The sequence below is a fragment of the Rattus rattus genome, chromosome 2, assembly GCF_011064425.1.
Source record: "Rattus rattus isolate New Zealand chromosome 2, Rrattus_CSIRO_v1, whole genome shotgun sequence".
Taxonomy (NCBI): Eukaryota; Metazoa; Chordata; class Mammalia; order Rodentia; family Muridae; genus Rattus; species Rattus rattus.
Window position 1 is genome coordinate 148,841,270 of NC_046155.1, and position 23,551 is coordinate 148,864,820.

At 39.5% G+C, this 23,551-nt stretch overlaps 1 pseudogene; it reads left to right on the forward strand.

The window, feature by feature from the left end:
- Nucleotides 1-18,283: 18,283 nt before the first annotated feature.
- LOC116893289 lies at nucleotides 18,284-19,287 on the forward strand (annotated as a pseudogene).
- Nucleotides 19,288-23,551: the final 4,264 nt, after the last annotated feature.

The window sequence follows — 23,551 nt, forward strand, 5'->3', positions numbered from 1 at the left end:
GTATACATATATATATGTATATATACCATATATATATATATATATATGTATATATACCATTCTTTTTTTCACTATTGCTTAAGGTAAGTGAAATATACCTAGCTCTTAATAAGACCTTAACTTACATATATGAAGTATTCATGTAAACTTAAATAATGCTCCTATTCACCAAGAATGAAGTAATTGTATTTTAAAATGATTATTATCTTTACTTTCAAATAAGAATACATGAGAATCTACTAATGATTGGCCAAGTGCTTGAGATGGTTGAATATACAACTACCATGCTTGAAACCCTGGGTTTAATCCTCAGAACCTAATAAAACTGAGTGTGGCGTTACAACACTTTTAATTTTCCATAGTAAATTTTAGTTATATAACGAGTTTGAAGGCAGCATGGGCTGCTTGAGACTCTGTCTCATAAATTCAAAAACGGTGGAGGGGGCACATAACAATGTATTGTTTTTGAAAAGCTTTGTAGAACCCAATGTTTTAACATAGCCTGGAGGAATATGTTAAATATAAACAGTAAATTATCTCTATGGCAGGTTGACAATGTCTCTTAAGAGATGTTCCCCACGTGCACTTTGATGAGCCAATGAATCTAACTGGGCTATTTATAGGAACATAAATATGGTAAATACAGGTTACCTTCAGGATCATAAGCCAGGACAAAAATTCCTTCCCCTAGTGATGGTGAGTACTTACAAATCCTCAGGGCTCCTCAAGCACTTTCTTAAAAGCCACCCACAATCTCCTCCACCCTTTCTCTTGTACCTTATGAATTTTCCCTCCCTCACTGAATGTTAATAAGTACAGTCTTGTTACTTGTGTGGATAATCAGAGATGCTCTGAGTTTAAGAAGGCAACAGCCACACTATGTCTAGAGGACAGGATTCTACAACACATACATCTCCATCAATATGATTTTGTCCTTTAGCAATGAATGGAGACAGTTCAAAAATGCTTGTCTTTGACCACTAAGGCTCTACTTTTTCTGTTTGAGATGACTATCATCCCCTGCTCTGAAGCTCTGTTATAAGGACAGCAGTTTTCTCTGCTCCCTTTGCAAAGCTGAAATACAATGACCTGGGCAAGCTAAGCTGCCACTGAATCCTTCTGCTCCTGCTTAGGAACTGAAAGAAAAATATGAAGTGTCTAGGGTAGAGCAAGTCATCCAAATACCATGTCTGACATCATGTCTTCAAAACCATGCCTTCCCAAATGCCTCAGACTGCAGAGGTGATAAAAGGCAAATACGGGCTGAGATGTCCTCACAGTACAGGGCAGAATGTGAGACACAAAACCACATACACAGTAGAATCTTCCTGAGTAGAATCTTGGAGCAGAAAGAAGAGACTATGAACACAAAATTCAATTTGGAGTTCGGTTCACAATAATATGCCTATGTCAATTTGTTAGTTTTGACAAACGAATGTTTGGTAATGTGTAGTAGTGAATTCTCTGTAGTGCAACATGGTAACTTGGTTGGTTGGTTTTAATTTTTAACTCAACACAACTTAGAATCGCATGGGAAGAGAGTTGCAATGAAGGATTGCCTACAATGGGTTGATAGCTGGGAATATCTATGGGGCATTGTCTTTTAATAAATCTCAGCCCACTGTGGGTGGCGCCATTACCTGGGAAGGGAGTTCTGAAGTGTCTAAGAGTCGAGAAATCCAGCTGATAAGTAAGCAAGAAAGCAGGGTATGTTTATTCTCCTCTGTTCCTATGTATGTGATGCAACTAACTACTTCAAGATCATGCATTGCGACTTCCCTGATAAGAGACTAGAGTCTGAAATTATAAGCTGAAATAAATTCCCCTCTCCTCTACATTGATCTTTCTAAGATAATTTTATCACATCAGAGGCAAAATCAGATAGAGGATGTGATAGGTTAAAAAAAATGCTCCCTTGTCAAAGATCCAGGCTGTCTGTGAACACATTAGTCACAGCATCTTTGTGTGAAAGAGAGGCGTGTGTAGGAAGAAGGGTCAGGGTGATACAGGAGGAGAATAGTTTCTGAGTTGGAAATTCAAAGGAGGCTGCATAAAAGGAGAAAGCCTCTGAAATCTGGAACAGAGTAGGCTGTCATCTAGAGCACCCGGAAGGCACACAGCCTTGCTAGCGCTAACTGCAGTGTGCTGTGCTGCCCCAGCAGCACTGTCACTGTGTGCATTGTGCTCCACAGTAGACCTCTCACCTCTGCAACATAGTAACAGCTTTGTGACATTATTTATACAGCATCTAAGAGTTACAAGGAATCTGTGTGGCACTGTCTTTGTAAACATCCCAAAGTTCTACTATAATTATAAAATTCAGCATTACTTTAAAGATGTTAAGGAAATCACAGTGTGTTGACAGCGTTGCAGCCCTTCAGTGTTTCCTCAAGCTAACACAACTCTGTACACTCAAATACATTCGGCTTTCCTTTTCCTGGGATCTGGTGCTTTGGTCCTCCCTTTTGTTTAGTTGCCCCAGAGTCTGACACCTCTGTCAGATGCCATGTCTGGGTAGGAAGCATTTGACACATTGTTTCTATGCCAGATCTCTGCCCCCTACCACCTCTTCCTTACACGTTTGTTGCCTTGCTCCTTGCTGCTTAAGTGTGACAGCACTTGCTACCACCTCCCACAAAGTATGGGCAAAACAACACCTTTTTATGTAACATATTTCACTGAAGATAGAAATTTTTAAACGTGCTGAGCTGTATTGCCATGGAAACCAGGCGGAAATGAAAATGTAGTCAGTTCTTTAATGGGAGCAATGGAGTATCAGGGATCTATACCACCATTAAACTAGCCTGAGCAGGCCTTTTCCCTCCCCAGATTCCAGTTGCTATTCTGATGTGGACGACGCTGGCAGTGTGATATGCTTGTCAGGTCACGGTGCTCCCCAGAGAAGCACAGAGCGAGGAAGCGAAAGAATCCATCACGGGCCCCACACCCAAAGCTTTCCTTTAGTTCCTCTCATTTTATTGTTAGTTTTGGTACTGCTTACTTAAATATGCTCATTCCTAATGTAGTTCATCAATACATTAAAAACAAAAGCTGTCTTCAGGGAAGGGGCTCTCTCTGTCTGGAATTATTGATGTCTAGGTATCCAAAACAGCGGGTTGAGAAAGACACACTTGAGACAACCTGTGGACCTTGGTTTCATCCATCTTGTATGGATCTTTGCTTTGACACTTTATACACAATCTGCCTGTGGGCTCACAAGCCTTGCAGACTACGCCTGCAATTTGTCTCCATCTTTTCAGTGTGTGTGTGTGTGTGTGTGTGTGTGTGTACAATTAATACTACATAAAACCTGTGCTCACTTGTCATTCATACTGTTTTTTTATCTTTTATTCTAGATCTAATTGTCTTCAAATGTATGTTGCTAGAAAATTCGGAAGACCTACCAAGAGCAGATTATTAATTGCTGAAAGACCCAGGATCCAAAGCTAAGTCTTTCAGAGCTATGTATCCCTCCTGTGAGTACAGAACTCTAGCTAGCACCCAAGTACAGAAAATCCAGGAGCTCTCAGTTAACAACTTCCTAGAACCATGCTGACAGAATATATCTGAACAACAGGTTAAATATCTGACCAGAAAATCAGTACCTTAAATATTGTAGCTCATATCATCATAACATTCCATTCAATACTCTACCACACCATACCATAGCATTGCACACCACACCTTACCACACCATACCATTGCACACAGTACCTTACCATACCATACCATACCATACTGTACCATACTCTTCCATACCATATTATTCCATACCATTTTATTTCGTTCTATCAGAGCAGAAGAACATATTTGAGACAAGATTTTTTTAATCTAACATAATCTTTGAGTTTAAGCTCTGAAGAGTTCATTGTTGTTGGCACAGAGACAAATCAGTCCGCGTTCTTTAACATTACTTTCTCTGGATCTGTATAAGTGAAGGAAAGCCATTGAGCATATTTAGTTTATTTATTTTACTTTATTAACAATGGAGATCATTTCCACTAAGATCGAGACTTGTTTTTTTCATTCTTTTCTGTGTGCAGGGTTGGGAAGATGGTTCAGCTGTTAGTGCTTGTTGCATAAGCATGAGGATCGGAGTCCAGTTCTGAACACTTAAGTAAACGCTGTGTGTGGAGTGAGTGTCTCTTACCCAAGTGCTATGGATGCTGAAGTGAGGCAGAGAAAGGTAGATCTGCAGAGCTCACCGACCAGCTTGTATAGTCAAAATAGCAAATTTCAACTTCCATGAGAGATCCTGTCTGAAGGAGTAAGATAAAGAGACTGATGGAAGAAGACACTTGACTTCAACCTCTGTCTTCCACTGGGCCATGCGAGAATAAGTGACTGCACACACATACGTGTGCACACATATGCACGCACTGCAATGCTCAGTAAATAAATAAATCAGAACACCTCCCTAGCTGCATTTTTACAGATAGAAGAATTTTATCTAATAATCTGCCAACCGGTCCTTTTGTTTGAGGTAGTCAGTGGCAGTCTTTAATATGATTTTATTTATGTTTCAATAAAGGAAAGCCAGGATACAGACATAGACATTTATACTCTGCAATTTTTCTTAAAGCGTGAAGGATGAGAGAGGAAAGGGATGGATGCACACAGCCCCATCGCCTCTGTCTGAATCTTAAAATGATGCACCCTTCGATAAACATTAAATCTTATTATTGCTTTAAGGCAATAAATCTTCGGAGACATGGGGGAGGCAGAAACACCACTGCACTAATGAGATTACCCTGAAAATAAAGCGGTGGATTAGTAAAATCTAATTTGGAAGTGATGAAGTACATGTGATGTCCAAGTAATTATTCCTGCACAGTCGCATCCACAGGGAGCTGGAAGTTATTGGGCAGTGCAGTCAGTGTGTTAATGATGTGGCTGCCTGACATTTGAGTGAATGTGCTGACCGTCTGCTGTGGTGCCTCTCCCATTGTCAACATTCACAACTGGGTCCAGCAGCTGTGTTCAAAATGCTGCCAAGGAAAAATCTGAAGGACTGAGCGTGTGTGTGTGTGTGTGTGTGTGTGTGTGTGTGTGTGTGTGTGTGTGTGCCGGATTGCCTGCCTGCCTGCGTGCATGCCTGTCTGTCTGTCTGTCTTGTCTGTGTGTGAGTGCATGATGCACCATTGGGTGTGTTTGTGTATGCATGTGCATTATGTGTGCATTTGTGATTTTATGTGCATATGTGTACATATCAGTCCATATGTGCACATACCAGTATGTTCATGTGTACATATGTTCTTGTGTGCATATGTGTGTGTGTTTGTATGTACATGCACATGTGTTTGGGGTTTTAAACACTTCATAATCTGGGCCAAGACAAAAGTGCTTTTGAAAGAAAGTCATAGGTAGAACCCTAACATCTAGTGTTTATATTTAAACACTAAGACCAAGCACATCCTTTGATGTCTTTTTGTCTTCATTGGTCTTTCAAAATCATAAAGCTGTTGCTTGAGATTAACTCAATGATCAATGGAAATACTTCTTGTAAAGTCTTTACCTCTTCTGGTGTTGATTATGGAGCTCTGTGATCAGAAGAGTAATGTAGTGGCTTTATGACAAAAGAACTCCATGGCTTTAATACCTAACTAAGTTGACCCCAAGTAAAATGAGGAGAAGATACGAGTGAAGTTGAAGGATCAACCAAGGGAAATACACTATGAAGAAAGTCTCTTGATTTTCAATGCATCGTGAGTTTAATGAGTTATTGCTTATGTTTGAGGCCGAGGGGGGTAGGGGGAAGGGCTGAGAGGTAAAGCAAATGGGAAAAAAGAAGTGTTAGAGAGGAGAAGACTGCCACAATGGAACAAAGGAGCCCTTCATTTGGGATGATAACACCTCAGTTTAAATTTCATTTTATTGTATTTATTTGTGTCTGTGTTTGTTTTGTGTGTGTGTGTGTGTGTGTGTGTGTGTGTGTGTTTGAGCATGTGTATGCATGTGTGTCATGGGACACATGCTAAGTTAGAGGATGATGACTTTCAGGAATCAGTTCTCCCCTTTCACTGTGCACACCCATGGAATTGAACTGCAGCCATTATAAACAAGTGCCTTTACCTCCCATCCAGTGCAGAGTTTGAGGTCTCCTCCATTCCTTCATTAGATATTGAATCATACCCTCTCCCATCTTTATGTTTGACTCCAGCTCTTAAGTATAGGACCCTAGTTCCTTCTGTTCTGAGAAAGAAACTGCTGGTTTGTGCCTCTCCAAATAGATCCTATTTAGAAGTATATCAGCGATTGACAAACCAGCAAGACAGAGACATTTGGTGGGAGTGGTTACTGGTAGAATGTAGGAGTCGGACTGAGAGGAGTTGGGGAGAGCAATCACGAATGAATATGATCAAAATACATAATGCATTATGAAACACAGAATTAATAAAAATATTATATTAAAAATATCAGTGATGTGACAACTTTATTTTAAGGAAAAAACAATAAAACAAGAACAAAAGAGCAGCCAAAGAAAGGGAGTAGATAATAAAGCACAGAACAGGCTAGTTGAGGATGTAAGAACTCAGATGAGGGAACTAGCTCTTCTACTGATCAGGACTGACTCTGCATGGAGGAGGTGCCTAAGGCACTGGCACCCAGACTCTGCATGGATGGATACAGCTGAGAAACCAGATAAATACGTTTTCTTTGTTTCTTTCTCCTCTCTCTCTCTCTCTCTCTCTCTCTCTCTCTCTCTCTCTCTCTCCCTCTCTCTCTCTCCCTCTGTGTCATATTTTCTCACCTCCTGTCATGTGGGTATTTATGCTTGCACAGAGGACTGTGGAAGCTACATTAGGTACTGGGTAACCAATTCTCTCACTCTGTATCTTAGTGCCTTGACATCAGATGTCTCATTCTATCTATAGCTAATTCGGCAGCCACTGAGCCCTAGTGATCTTCCTGCCTCTGCCTTTCTGCCCTAGATATACAAAAGTATGCAGTGAGCCTGACTGCTTACATGCATATTGGGATCTGAACTCAAGTCCTCATGCTTGTTCAACAAACACTCTTATCCCATCTAGCCATCTCCCCTGTGCCCAAGGTTTTCAAATGAATCTATGTATGAGAATAACGTACGGCAGGAAAGTTGTTCTTTCTTTTAGAGAAGATAACACAAGTGCTATATTCTGAAACTGAACAAAATGAAGATAGAAGAAAAGAAGAGTCAGGAAAAGGGGAGGAGAGAGAGAGGCAGACAGAGAGAAAAGGGAGAGAGAAGTGGATGTTGAAGTATGCAGAAATTATGACCTCTGTATTCAGACTATGGATGAATATGATAGAAATGGCTGTTGCATGGGAAATGGATTGATATCTGCTAACACATTTGTGTTGTCTATTGTGGGGAATGGATGAAGTCCTGAATGGATGTGTGTTGTTGACATGAGCACAGCCATATCAAGGTCCTCAAAGCCTTCCTCCGGTGGATCTTGGAGGAGTGACAACACATTCCTCTGGTCCAACTATGGATATTATGAACAGTTGCCCTTGAGCTGAAACCTGTAGAGGCAGGAGTCATCAATCTTAGTTCCCTCCTTAGGATGACTACAGCCTAAAACTCCTTTAATACAGAGACCTGATATCAAGATATGATTTGACAACCCTCCTCCGAGGACAGTTGTATATAGTAAACTCATGTCTGTGCTCACCTGTATACAATAAACAGACTTTCTTCTTCAGGGTTAAATCTCCAGGCTTCTGGTGTATCTCCATCACAGCAAATATACCAACTGATTCAACCTTTGCTGTCTAGTTTTTCTTTGCATGTCTTTGTGTCTGTCTTTTCTTCATTATGAACTTGTCCAGTCAGATCAAGTCCAAAGTTGTATAGGTCGCAACAGTCTAGGCCAACCCAGAGATTATGCTCTGAAAGGTCCTGATACTCTCACACATGTATAGATAAGTAACATCAAGGCTGTATGATAGTTTTAAAAGGCCCTTAAAGGTGACAGTTATATATAATTTAAGGCTATGTGCACTCAGCAATGTCATAGTGAGGGATAATTCTTGTTATGCTTGAGACATGCTGCAGAAATTGTATTATAATTGTTCATATAAATATGGGAGTGTGTGTGTGTGTGTGTGTGTGTGTGTGTGTGTGAGAGAGAGAGAGAGAGAGAGAGAGAGAGAGAGAGAGAGAGAGCAACCTTGAATTTTTGAAGCACTTGAGTCTAAACAATAAATTAGTAAGTTTCTGGTCTTTGCTACATTTCCCCAAAGGAGAAGATTGGAGAGCTGCAAAAGCAGGTCGGCCTTGACTATTCATGAAGCAAAAGGAAAAATAATGAATTCTTTATTCAGGTCTAGATCCTTTGTTCCACTTCTCAAGAGTAAATTCTGGCAATAGGCTTGGTGGAATTTATTTATCTGCTTTCTTTATAGATTCATTAAAAGACACAAACCACAGGTGTGAAGGACCACATCCTGGTGCCATCCTGGCATATCTTAGAGCTCAACTGTTTTAATTCCAAATATCTGCAGGCTGCCCATGAGCCCCCATGTGATATCTCTATGTTAGCAGGTAAAGGAGTGCCAATACCTCAAGCACATACACATTCAACTATGAGATTAATGTTTATTTTTTTAAAAGCTGTATCAATCCAGAGCTATGATAATGTGATTTTTATGTAGTATATCAATTAGTTATTATATCAATGAGTTACTATATCAATTAGTTATTATTACAAGACACATAAGAAAAGTTGAGCCCTGCCTTCATTCTCACAGGCAGGTATCCGTCACACCACCTGCAGGGCAACCATCTGAATCCTGTCTTCTGGAGATAACCTGGAACCCCATATGACCTCATACATTCAGAATAAGCAGTTCTGAGAACAAACGTCTCTCCACTTGTCCTTTTAAAACATCCCATTCCTCTTCTCCCAGACACCTGGGTACACTCTCATCTTAGCAGGTACCATGGGATTATATGAATATCTGTCAGGTCACATGCTGGGAAGAGACACTTTCCATTACCTCGCTCATACCATATCATTTCTAGTAACGATGCTAGTTGTGGTCCAGAAGAACAACACACTATCACCCTATGATCTCCTTCTAGAATAGTCTAAGGGAACTGAGTGTTGATCGTAAGTTTTGAAAATGGGAAAATAATCATTCTAGAAACCTTGTGATGTTAGGTACTTGTATGGCACATCGTGCCAGCAATTCTAGCGTTTAGCAGTTGATCATGGGAAGCACCTTAATTAAGTCAGATTCCTTATACGCATGACTCTACCAAATCCAAATGTTTGGCTGAAACAACTTCTCACACAAAAACATGATCCAGTGGGGGAAAAAAATCTTAGTGAGAATCTCTGGAACAATTGGATTCCATTGTTGTTGCTCAGAGCCTTTGATTCTACATGGAAGCTGTAGCTCATTGTAGCTTCTAAGAATCGGAAAAACTTCCTAAACTATGTTTTCAAAATTACAGTGGTATAGAAATTCATATTTTTTAAAGATGTGTTTCAACACAGGAGACACACAGTTAACTCATGATCAACAGAGCAAAGCTACCAGTATTCAGTGGAAGTCTATTCAGTGTGCTATGGTAATTAAGAGTCTGCAGATGTGACATGTAGGGGGTTTTCTTTTCATTGACTTGTCAGGAAGTCTCTGACAGAATCCACCATCAAGATAAGATGGCAGAGGGTCCTTGAGGAGTCATGGCATTATATATGACAAGATACATACTAGCATGCATTGAAAACAGAAATATTTGGAGTCTTGCTTGATATTAGGAACATGGCAGGATATTAGCTTACGGTGACAAATAGCCTTGGTCTCTGGGGAAGAATGGTGTGGCAAGAATTTGGATGTTCCTACTGACAGTAGTGTATTTAAGACCACAGGCTTTAAGGAAGTAGATACGCTCTTCAAACTGTACAATGCAACCCATTCAGTGACAGAGGTAGGTTTGGATTTGAAAAGTATTTTGAATTCAAGATACTTTTTGATCACCCTGGAACATGTCTGGTTTGTAATAGACAGTGGACATTCTTCTTGTGGTTCTAGTCCAGGTTTAAACCCAATGGCCCAAGCATAACCTGATGGTTTGAGAAGAAACATTAATAATTCACTGTTTTATGGCTCTGATGATTCCAGTGGGCCTCTCAGGACCTCTCTGCCAAGGTTCTTTTGCCTCTTATGCAGTGAGTTCCTACTGCCTAGACAATACACAAGCTGGTTACCACTCCCTGCAGTCTGCTGTAGCTTCCATCTAGAAGCGATGGAGGAACAACTATTCGATAAGCAACATGTTTTTGAAAGATGGTCTCTTAAAATATTTACTGTCTGTTTTATTGATTATTAAAATATGTCTGTTCTCCATCTTCACGCTGGATAATTACCCAGGTCTCTTTTTATACTAGTCACAATCAAAAGCCTGTGTAAGATGCATTTCTAGAATATTCTTCTATCAATGTTATAGCTACCTTTTCTTTACGTATATTTGACAGTTTGTTCTTGCATGACCAATTGCCAGAGATGAGTAACTGGATTTTGTCCCAGTTACAAAATTTATGTCAATGTATTAAAATGGATATAAAAAGGTCACGACACGTGTGAGCATATTAAAAAATTGGCTACAATATTTATCATAGAGGATATTAATGACTATAGTGTCACAGAAAATCCCATTACACAACATTAGTGTCTCATGCCCACAGAACATATTTCAGATCTCCTTACTGGGTATGAATGTACTACTATGAAACTTCCCAACTTGTATCTTATATATGTAATAAGTTTTGAATAATTTTCCTTTAAGCTTTTGCTTTGTTTTATTTTTTTTGTAATTGACTTAATATACACCACAGCAATGGTACAGAAGCCACCAATTATACATTTTGAGAACGGATTATTTATTTTTTAATTTTAATTTAATTATGTCACTGGTATCTCAGGCTCATATACACATATGTGTCTGTCTCACATATGTCATACACCACACACACACACACACACACACACACACACACACACACACACACACACAGACATCTTACCCAGTGGCATTACACATACATGTGCTTCAATATGTTGGATGTTATCAATGTACATAAATTACACAAATGTAATTTTAATTTGTAAAATACCATTTGTCCTTGAATGTATGAGCGAAATAAAACTCTAGGCATCTGACGTGAGTGCAGCGTTTTATTTTAAAATTCTAAAGATCTCTCATTGCAATCACCCTGCAGAGGTGTCTGTCACAGCTCAGCGTATCACCTCCGAGGCTGTCACAATGACCTGTGAATTTACACATTCATAATCATTGGCAGGCAGGCTACTGCTCCAGCATTCACCCCAAGCAAAGAGCTTGGCTCAGGCTATGTTAGCCAGCCAGCACAACATGTGATCTGAACATATGGTCAAGTGATTTGAGGTTTAGAAAGGCGAATTTCTGGAAGAGAGCTGGCCTCCGAGCCCCACTGTCAGCATGAAAAAAGATCTCCTTATTTACTAGGGTGAAAAGAAAAGGGCGCCTTCAATTACTTCACCCACAGCCCTGCACAATGAAACAGGAGGAGAAACCGCACATTAATAGACAGGAGAGCAAGTGTGAGATGCTTAGTGAATGCTGCAGAAAGGCACAAAAACGTAGTTTACAGCTCTGATTGGAAGTGAAAACAGAAGAAATTGGAAGTGAAGTCCCACAAATTAAAATTAAAACAGCAGTTCTCCTGAGCTCCCCGACCTCAGCCCCCAGACCATCCCCCATGCTCTAATTGTCCCACTTCAAACCTAATGAGTTGGGTTGGGAAAGAAGCTCCTGTAAATGAAACCGTTCATCATTTGAGCATTCATTAGGTATCTGAGTACTTGTTATTAATGGTTCAAAGTACAACAATAGAAATCAGCCATTGCCGGTATGGTTCGTATTCAGCAAATGGAGAAAATGGATTTACCTTAAGAAATGGTGAATTGTTAAAGAGAATTGTCCTGGTTGTTTGTTTTTTGTGGTGTTGTGTGTGGACACAAGCTAGAGTCATCAGAAAATGTAGAATCTTAATTGAGATAATCCCTCCGGAAGACTGGCCTGTAGGCCGGACTACGGGAGTTTTGTCTTGATTAATGCTTTATGTGGGAGGGCCCAGCCACTGTGGGTTGTGCTCCCAGGCAGGTGTAAGGTTCTATAAGAAAGCAGGCAGAGCAAGCCATGAGGAGCAAGCCAGTAAGCAGTGTTGTTCCATGGCTTCTGCATCAGCTGCGGCCTCCAGGTTCCTGCCCTGCCTTTCCTCAGTGACAGACTGGGACCTGATGACTGGAAGATGGAACAACCCTTTCCAATTTCCTTTGGTCGTGCTTTATCACAGCAGTGGAAGCCCTTACTAACACAGCAATCTTTGGCTGACTCCTTACTTTGCTCTTAGGGAAACTGGAAAATGGGTTTTGTTTGCTATTTTATTCACTGTCATTGGCATTTTATTATGGCGGTTGGTGAGCTTTGTCTCCTCCTGACGCTGGGCAATTAGATCCAAACTTTCATCTTGGCTAACTTTGTAGTTACATACACAATGAGGGTTCTCTGACCGCCTGTGTCAGAGCTGTGGTAACAAATGCTGTCTGAGGAACCTGCTTAAGGCAGTGTCTAGCACAAGATAAATGTCTCACAAATCCTGTCTGTTCTTGTTTTTGAACACACAGCACTCACACCCAACCTTCTGGACTAGGAATAACAGCAAGCCAACACTATTTGAAAGTATAATAAGATTCCTCAGTCTTCCTAGATACCTTAGTAAATAAAGGCAAATCAAAAAAATCAACCGCAATGTAGGAAATACTGGCAGAGTTAAATATTTACTGGTTTTGGGTATTAGAGAAAGTAAAAAAAGATAATTCCATTAATTGCAACTAGAACTAATTATTGAACAAATAAATCTGAAGTGTGATTTGGCAATGTCCACATTCTCTTTTAGGAATATTGATCAGGTAGTAATTTCCTTACATAAATGTACAAAGCCATTTGATTAATTCCTCACACATAATTATCATAGCATTTTATATATTTGCAAAATTATCTAGAAATAAATGCTAATAAAGGACTCAGAAATTATAGTACATACATATAGCAAATTTAATCTAGCTGTTGAGACATGGTTATTTATATATTCATAAATGATAAAACAAGATAAATAAAATGTTAGCAAGATATGGAACAATATACATGAAATGTTTGGACTAGGTTAAAATTTCTGTACTCACACACATATTTATCATCACAGAAGACAAGTTTTAAAATACACATCATACGAGAATCTCCAAAGGGGTGGTTGCTCTTCACTACAATCCAGAACTCAGGAGGCTGAAAAATGAGATCAACCTGGACTTCATAGCCAGACTCTGTCTCAAAGATAAGCAGAACAGGAAAACAAGAAGCTATATGGAGACCTTAATAGATCCCAAATGTATTTGATGGGCTTAATAGATACTGAAGGTCATCTATATGGACTGCATTTATTTCTGGTGGATTAATCATGAACTTTACTATTTAAAAACTCTCTGGCTACAATAGGAATGAAGTTGTTAAAATTTCATAGCAGACCAGCATCAATCTTTCCACTGAGTATTAAATTTCAGTTTGATGTGGTAGAAGCATCATTTTATAGATTAAGTTTAAATTACCTTGAGCATTTTATGTAAATATTAGAATACTTAAAATTTCCTAAAGAAAGTATAGAAAACATGGTTTTATAGCTTATCTATATAATAAATTAATATTAATATTCATAAAAATATTGTAATGAAACCCTATATTTTAAGCAGTTCAAAACACCATAAAGGGTTTTGAAAAAAATTGAGGCAGAGAGAAAGAACCAATATTTGTTAAATGTCTATGTGTCAGTTGTAATGATGGTCATATTTTCATCAGTCTTCACAGTCCTTCTGTAAATTTGAAGGAATATTGTATATTCCAATGATTCCTTACAGTTCAAATATCTGGGGAGCAGTTAATCCTTGCTCAAATTCCAATGGACTTGCACACAAGACCGGCATGCTTTTGTTATTCCAAGGATTTATATCTGTTCAAATATACACAGTGCAACAGCTATGATATGCAAAACAACACAGCACCCAGGGACAAAGCGTAAGAGTCCTTAAGGAATAAAAACCTGTGTTTAAGAGATTGCTGTATTTGGGGGGAAGTTGAGGAAAGTGTTTCAGAAAGATGAGAAAATTAGCAGAGTCTGAAAAGATCATGGTAACAGACTCTTCTGAAGGTCAAAAGGAGACTTGGAAAGTTTCTGACTCAGTCTGTACCATAAGGGGGGTGTGTATAGACGTTCTTGCAACTGAAAGACAAGCAGTAAAAACAAAGACAAGCTGCCTGTGTTCCCAAGATATAAGATGTATTTCAATAAGTAACTCGTGTCAAGCTAGGTCAATGATTACAAGTTTTATCATGGATGCTCATTTTTGCTGCAACAATTTTTAAGACATAGAAAATACCACTACTCAGGATGGAAGAGAAAGCCACCAGCAATGGCAGAGAAGATTGACATGCAATTTAGTATCGGAAGAAATGGTTTCTCTCCATATCACTTTAGATAAATTGAAACACCCAAAGTCAGTCTGCCACTCTGACCAATCATGTGGAACATGGCTTGGAAACCATCCATTGTACATGGATTTAAAACTTGATCCTGTGCTTCTGGAAGCTTCCAGTGGCTATTTCTAGAGCCTGAGAAGCTCAAGTTTCTCTGTAGTCCTCAAATCTATATCTTTATTTAGCAAGCACTTGCTCATTATGCTGACTTCACCTGGTAACCCTGAGATGTGATATGGCTTAATGAATACTTTTATGTATCCTATAGCTCAGTATTTACCAGAAAATACTCCTTAACCAGGTAGATTTTGGACACACAATGAGAGACACTAAATATAATTCGAGGGGCTTCAGTAATGCACACACACACACACACACACACACACACACACACACACACACGGGGCTGGGGGGAGAGAGAGAGAGAGAGAGAGAGAGAGAGAGAGAGAGAGAGAGAGAGAGAGCGCAAAATAATTAATGAAGACTTTTCTAGAGTGTTTTGGTTACTAAACATCACTGCCCAGAACTCTAAAGAGTTAAGAGTGTCATAACATATTTCAGGAAATTCTTCTCCAAGTCCAGGTTTGAGCATGATCGTAAACGGTTGAAGACAATGGTTGGCATTCCCTAGATAGTTGTTTTCTCCTCTGTCCATTGATAGCATTGTGCTCGTAATGGAAAATGGTAAGTAAGAAGAGTATGAAGCATGTGGGCTTTGCCAGGAAGTAAATAATATGGGTTTTTATAACAGAAATGTGTATTTTAATACATGTATTAAAAAAAAAACACACAACCAAAGAGATTTTCTCATCTGGGTTTTATTTCGTGATCTTCTGCATTGCACCTGGCAAACTTACAGTCTTCTAAGAAAGAAGCATCCATACTAGAACCGATATCCACAGCTTGATATGCAATGTTAAATGTAAACAACTCATGCTGGTATTTTTCTCATGCCATGATTGGTAATGTTAGCAGGAGTCAGCAAAAAGAATAGCTCTGCAATCCAGAAGGCTGCTTTAAAGGATGAAGGTCTGAAATGGCTCTGTTGAAACTCTCCTTTTCTCTTTATAATAATAATTTCCATGTGAGATTGTCCAGCAAATAATGGTGCTTGCTGGGCAAGCCTGGAGGTCTGATAAGCCATTCACTGATAACCATGAAAATGTGAAAAGAGAGAGCCATCAACTCCATGAACTGTCCTCGGATCTCTACACTGCTGTGGCAGAGTGTCCCTCACCCCCAAAACACTACAAAGAAGAATGAAAGAACATTACAGTTACATAGAAATAGTTTCAGAGAGGTTCGTGTAATTATGACGTCATCTCTGAAATCTTTTCTTTGATGGTCAAAGTTCTGTATAACTATAACTCAGTGGTAAATCCACTGCTTTGGGCTCAAAGCCCAATTCCAGAAACCTTTTATTTTCATCTTCCCACCTTTGAGAAAACTCTTCTTTTAGGGGTTTGGGTTTTGGATCTGAGAGAAACTGTCATGGGTTAATTATATTCAAAGCCGCCCTCTTGACTTCTATTTCAGCTGTGACATTGGCCTTCACACTTGGATTAACTTGGATTCTCTCTCGATGGAGAGTGAGAACTTTGTATGTTTTCTTTGCCTGGGCAGCAATCTGTATTTGATATAAGACTGTAAAATTCACAGAGCAGAAAGACCTTCAACACAATATGACCACTGTGGGACTCACTCCTTCCACACTGAAAGCTACAAAACCTCTTCACCATAGCTTCTAACATTTTTTCCAGTAAAAATCAAAGATAGGGAAAATGAAATTATAATAATTACAATCTTTAAAAGCCCCCTTTCTTTAATTATAGTCACTCTAACATGTTGAATATCTGCTGCATAGTAGAATTATCAGCATGTGTATTTTATAGTAATATTTAACTGATTTTTGGAACTGACAAAACACAAATATTACTAATTTTTTTATTTAGATATTAGACCCATGTACGGAATGGTTTTATGGTGTATATGACAGGGTGAGAAGTATAGTTTCACAATTGGTTTAGTTTTATGAACTTTAGCATATATTTATATTTATAACGTATATGTGTGTGTGTGTCTGTGTGTGTGATGTGTTTTGCATTGTATGTTACATAGGACAGTATGGGTACTGTAGATGGACAGTATCAGGTCCACAGAGTCTGGAGTTACACATACATGAATCGTTATGTATAATATAGATTATTGGCTTCTTCTTAGCTCATGTGGTTATAATGCCATGTTGCCTTTTAAGAGTATGGACACTAACTTCAACAAGATAAAATTTTAACTAGAGAAAAGTGATAAAACAGGTATAATATAAAAATCTAAGAGCTAGCACGAAACTGTTTTTACTGAACCAATGCAGTCTTTTTGGAATGTGTTTTCAATTTCTTCACCCAAATAACTGTCTATTACCTTGGGCCTTTGAAGCCATTATTAATATATGGCCTGAAGAAATAGTTACAAAAGTGGTTTTAGACTGTATTAGCAAGTGATAATAGCATGTCTTAACATAAGTAAAACTGTTCCCTAAGCTGACTGTACTCTCCTCAGTTGCCCACTGAATTCCATCAGTGAGTGGGCCATCTCATGGCCATATTTAGGTATCAGAAAAGCTCCTGGTTCTATGGACATGGCAACTGCATGTCTCTCATAGAAAAGAGAGACTTTCAATAACACAAATGCTATCAGAAATGAGAAGATAAGTACCACAGGAAATATGTGAGGATCCTGTTCCACACAGTGTTGGTCATACTCCCACCATGCTTTCAAAATAGCAACCAATATGCTTTGAATATCACCTAGAGAAGAGAGAACAAGTTCTTACCTTGTTTGGGTTTGTAGTTTTGAATACATAGCCTCATTATGTAGCCCAGGAAAGCTTCAAATGACCAGTTACCCTGCTCTGTCTCCTGAGTGCTACAGGAGTCTATCAACACGTACAACTTAGGAATAGATGATTCTTATATATTAACATTTATACTGTTTTTCAAAATTCTTTTAAATATTCATTATGTATCTTGTGTTTTTTCCATCCTGAAGTGATCAAGAGTCATTGAATCTGGAAAGTTTATTAACATATCAAATTTTACCTTTTCATCCCCACCTTAATTTTCATGTAAGGCTAATTGCCATGAATGTATAATACATACTTTCATAATCTATATTTGAAAGTTGAAATGCATACTTTGGTCCAAAAGTAAAGATTTAAAAGTTCAGTTTGAAGTAGGAAGTGAATTGAGATGTTATGGTCAATGGCCAACTTGCTGTGAAAGTCTTGACGTGTGAGTTGTTTCAGTGTTCTTCAGTGAGTACATGGCTCTCAAATTTACTCTCAAGTTCCAACTGATCCTTGTAAGTGCACAAGTGAGATCTTTCTACCATAGATTCTTTACAGATAGAGAAGACAGGAGAGAGTTAGAATGAATGATACTAATTATCCCAGTACTCGCTTCTTTGGGGGTGATAGATGGCTATTCAATTAACATGTATATGAATGAATGAATGAATGGATGAAGTCATGCCCTCTTAAATTTTGAATGAAAGGAACTTCCAAAGACAGAGGACATGACAGAGGGACTTTAAAGTTTAAATGTGATTGCTCACATCAAGGGTTTCCTAGCCTAGCGAGGTATATAAAGACCTATAGTGGATCTCTGCTCCTCCCTGTTCCAGAGACAGCCATATCTTCTCATGCAGTGCCAGCCTTGTCCCACAGACAAAATGGTGAAGGTTGGTGCGAATATATTTGGCCATATTGAGCACCTGGTTACCAGGGCTCCCTTTTGCTCTGCATCTGGCAAAGTGGAGACTGTTGTCATTAATGACCCCTTCATTGACCTCAAAGACATGGTCTACATGTTCCAGTATGACTCTACCCATGGCAAATTCAATGGCACAGTCAAGACTGAGAATGGGAAGCTTGTCATCAATGGCAAGCCCACCACCATCTTCCTGGAGCGAGATCCTGCTAACACCAAATGAGGTGATGCTGGTGCTGAGTATGTTGTGGAGTGAACTGGCATCTTCACCACCACTGAGAATGCTAAGACTCGCTTGATGGGTTGGGACAAAAGAGTCATCATCTTTGCCCCTTCGGCCTATGCCCCCATGTTTGTGTTGGGTGTAAACCAGGAGAAATATGACAACTCACTCAACATTGTCAGCAATGCATCCTGCACTACCAACTGCTTAGCCCTTCTGGCCAAGGTTATCCATGGCAACTTTGGTATCGTGTAAGACCATGTGACCACTATCCATGCCATCACTGCCACTCAGAAGACTGTCAATGACCTCTCTGGAAAGCTGTGTCATGATGGCCATTGGACAGCAGAGAACATCATGCCTGCATCTACTGGTGCTGCCAAAGCTGTGGCAAGGTCATCCCAGAGCTGAACAGGAAGCTCACTGACATGACCTTCTGTGTTCCTACCCCCAATGTATCTGTTATGGATCTGATATGCTGCCTGGAGAAACTTGCCAAGTATGATGACATCAAGAAGGTGATGAAGCAGGCATCGGAGCCCCTACTAAAGGGCATCCTGGGCTACACTGAGGACCAGGATGTCTCCTGTGACTTCAACAGCAACTCCCACGCTTCTACCTTTGATGCTCAGGCTAGCATTGCTCTGAATGACAATTTTGTAAAGCTACAGCTTTATGACAATGAATATAGCTGCAGCAACAGGGTGGTGGACCTTGTAGCATACATGACCTCCAAGAAGTAAGAAATCCCGGACTACCCAGCCCAGCAAGGATACTTGAGAGAAATAGAGAAGCCCTCAGTTGCTGAGGAGTCCCCATCCCAACTCAGCCCCCAACACTGAGCATCTCCCTCACAATTTCCATCCCAGACCCCCATAATAACAGGAGGGGCCAAGGGAGCTCTCCCTACTCTCTTGAATACCATCAATAAAGTTCATTGCACCCCAAAATAAAATAAAATAAAATAAAGACCTATAACTAAGACAGCAACTTTCTGAAGCAGAGACCATGCTCTGTATTGCAGAACAGCCAGAGAGATACTGTTGATGGTGTGAGCCAAACCCAGAGGCCTGAACAAATGACAGCTCTGTTGACTTACCAGAAATGGTTCTTTTCTCTTTCTAGAGAGTGTCCAAGTCCTTTCCAACCTTCCCTTTAATATCTGTGTCTTTTCTCCATGGGCCTCTTTTGTGTTCTCCCCACCGTACATGTGAATGTAAATGCTAGTTCTTCTGCCTGGAGTGTACTGCCCTGTTGGTCTCATTTGTCACTTTCCAAAACCCAATTCAAGGAAATTCCTTACTGAATCTTACTGTCCTTTCTCTTCCCAACCCTCCAGTCAAAAATAGTTTTTCCTAGCGTCACTTCTACTCAGCACAACTAGGACATATGCACTAGTCATGTTGGTTCAAAATTACAAATCCACACCCTTTCCTACTTAAGAATTATTTGAAAGCCATTGTATCATGCTAATGGTTGAATTTTGGGTATGTATAATGACACACAACATACAGTAAGTCTAATAAGTAAAGCTATTGATGCTTCTAAAGAGAGAAGATGCTCTTTGCCTCTAGCCAGGGACTCGTTCAACCACAGATGCATTCAAACAGCCATAAACTTATATTGAAAAACTCCCATATTATCATTTAGAAATATTATTTATTCTCTACTACTCACAAGGATTGATTGTTACAAGTATCTCATGCCCTCTACCCTCTGTCAGCCCATCTTACATGTCCTGGTCTAACTGGGCTCCAGACATAGATTCCTTAGACTTAGCCTACAGCAATTCATAGGTTGCCCAGGCTCAGCCCACAGTAGCTCATAGACTCTGGCCTTGTGCCCTTTGCTCTTGCGTCTATCGCTGCTGCATAGCTGGTAGCAATTCTCTAGGGAGTGTGCCTCCAAATTTGATTTGTGTCTGAATGAAAACCCTGTAGCCATTTGGAGGTAAGGTCAGCTATTATGTGAGGGTTTCAGCTCTTCGACACTGAGCAGGGCCAGCTTGTGCGCTGATGGCAAACTGCATCTAATAGCAGCTAATGAAGGCAGCACTCATTCCTTTGGCAAGCATCTCATTCCCTTCTCCATTTATTTGACCTCAGATGCTTCCAGCAAGCTAGCATGTCTCTGAGGCAAGGGCAGCCATGCCAGTTGTGACAAAATGAGGACAAGAACAAATGGCTAAAAAGTGCCCTGGATGTGGTTCACAGCACTGAAATTGTTGCAAGCATCAGTGCCATGGTTGTGTGCAGTTGGGATCATGATCCCCTTTCCCATAAAGATCAAAATGCTGTATTTCCTAAGGGACTCTATTTTCCAAGCAGAGTATCCAGTGCTTTGATGAGATGGCATTATATAATCTTCTAAACAACTTCATGAGCTAGTTACTGTTATCATAGTATTATGTAAAGGTGAGAAATTGGTACTTGAAAAGATGAATATACTCACCTAAATTATTTCCTCAGTGTTATAACACACAGAACATTAAGATACCCATATATCGTCTACCCTAGAGTAATAAATGCAAAAGGGATCCTGCTGATATGGCCTTTCAACCTCTGTTCATGCTGCGATCTTGAAAATACAATCACTGTTAGTCTGACCTAGGGCTTAGGAGCTATGGAGCTAACATGAAAATTTCCAAACATTTAAAGTAATCGATAACCCCAAGTCAGTTTAATGTGGCTTCAGAATTTCTTCTTTGAGAAAATTATGTTGTATTTTATTCAGCTTTTCAGAAAACGTAGAATTATGTGGTTCTGAAATAAATGATAGGATTCTACTAAAATGTGCCATGAAATTTGTTCAGCATGCAAGAGCATTCATTGCATTTTGAATCTGCACACATGTGAAATATAAAGTGTACAGTATGTCTTAGTATGAAACTACAGTATGAGTCTACAGATGTAGAATGTGTGTTCTCACACTGACAGAAGCTTTGTGAAGAGCAAGACCTCGCCTTGTTTACCCTCCATTTTGCCTGTTCTCTCCCATGATACCACCAGAGTCCTTGTTTAAACTGATGTCATCTATACATTTTTAAAAATTTTTTTACATTTATAAATTTTTTTAAAGATACAAAAATCGTACTTTGAATGCCCATTTTAGGAGCTATGTCTGGTGCCCCAGACCTGTCACCCAAACACTGAGACAGCTGAGACGGGAAGATTGCCACATATTCCTGGAGGCCAGCTAAGACTACAGTGAGACTTTGTATCTCTTCCTCTGTCATTGTTAGTGTCTCTGTCTGTCTGTCTGTCTCGGTGTGCCTTTCTCTGTGTGCCTTTTTCTGTGTCTCTGTCTCTGTCTCTGTCTCTGTCTCTGTCTCTGTCTCTCTCTCTCTCTCTCTCTCTCTCTCTCTCTCTCACACACACGCACACGCATATACACACACACAGAGTAAAGTTTATTGTAGTACCATAAGAAATGTTTATATTATTGAACTTGAGATGAAAACAAAAGGCAATCCCGATTATTACTAAATTCACTAATCCAAACATATAAATGGAAATATAATACAATATTCTCAGTATCTAATCTGATTCACTATGTAGGTTGTATATATATTGTACATCTTCTGCTACTCTTATTTTCATTACTGTTATTTGATAAATTCTCTTCTTCATTAACCTTAGATGGTAATTTCATGAGCTGACATCGTCTGAGAATCTGGACTCCATCTCAACCTTCCTTGTTCCCAATACCATTTGTCTTATACCCCAGATTTCCCCTCCCCATGTACCCACAACTCTTTGAAGGTCACTCAATTCCAAATTTATTATGGCATATTTATTCATATAACACTGACATTTTACTGATTCTCCTATTTTAAATATAATCACTGGTCAATATCAACATTATACCTTCAGCATTGACACACAGAACCTGACCACATGGTGAACTCTCAAAATACACTGACCTGACCTATTTTATTACAAAGAAGGATACAGAAGCCTTGGGAGGAACTTCCTGGAATTTATTGAAAATTACATATCCAATGTCTGGACCTGCTTCTCAGTCCCATTTTCCTAATGGAGTACACTGTACTATTTAACCACCATCTTTGACGAGCACAGATAGAAAGGAAAGAAAGCTGTTTCAGTAGAATAACCCAAGACTCTCAACAGATCCCTCTACCATACTAACATATGAAACACTAACAACAGAGTAACAAATGCACACTCGATGATCCCCAAGGTGCAGGCTTCACTCATTAAGTAGCTACTCTAGGCAGTTATTCAAGCACATGGAGAGTGGTTCTCTGAGGTGACTGATCATGGTTCCTATCCAGTAGCAAAATACAATGGAATTTGGGTTCCGAAGAATCAGTAACATGCCACATGAATCTGTATACCAGAATACATCTGAAACTGAATGATCTGTAAATAGCTGTGGGCATATGGGGAGAGGGTTGAGGTGTAAGATAAATAATATTGGAAACAAGGAAGGTTGAGAATATGTCCAGAATCTCAGACCATGAAGGATCATGAAATTACCTTCTAAGGTGAAGAGAATCCGTGAAATAAGAGTAATGAAAATAAAAATGGCAGGTGATGTACGACACATAATGCACACAACCTACACAGTGAATCAGATTAGCTATGATGCATATTATTTTCTGTCATCTGGACACCCCTATCTTTACAGGTGGAGAGACAGACAGACACAGGAATAGTCCAATTATTAAGTGGAAATAGCTATCCGGGTCTGTCTCACTTAAGTAAATATTCCAGACGAGAAGTAGCATAATAATATCTGAAATTTATAGCATTGGCTAAAAGATGGGAGACTAGAGACTGGCACAAAACCCAGTGGGGAAACCATCAAAGGACCGGTGTAAAGACCATGAGAATGCGGAAATCGGCTGAAACAGAGGAAGAAAGGATTTGAACAATAGCAGCAGTGACAACATAGTTAATGGCACAATTGTGTAAATTGGGTAGTGATGGCAAATTAAGATATGGTGCCACTTACCAAATTGGCATAATTTGGAAGTGAGAACCC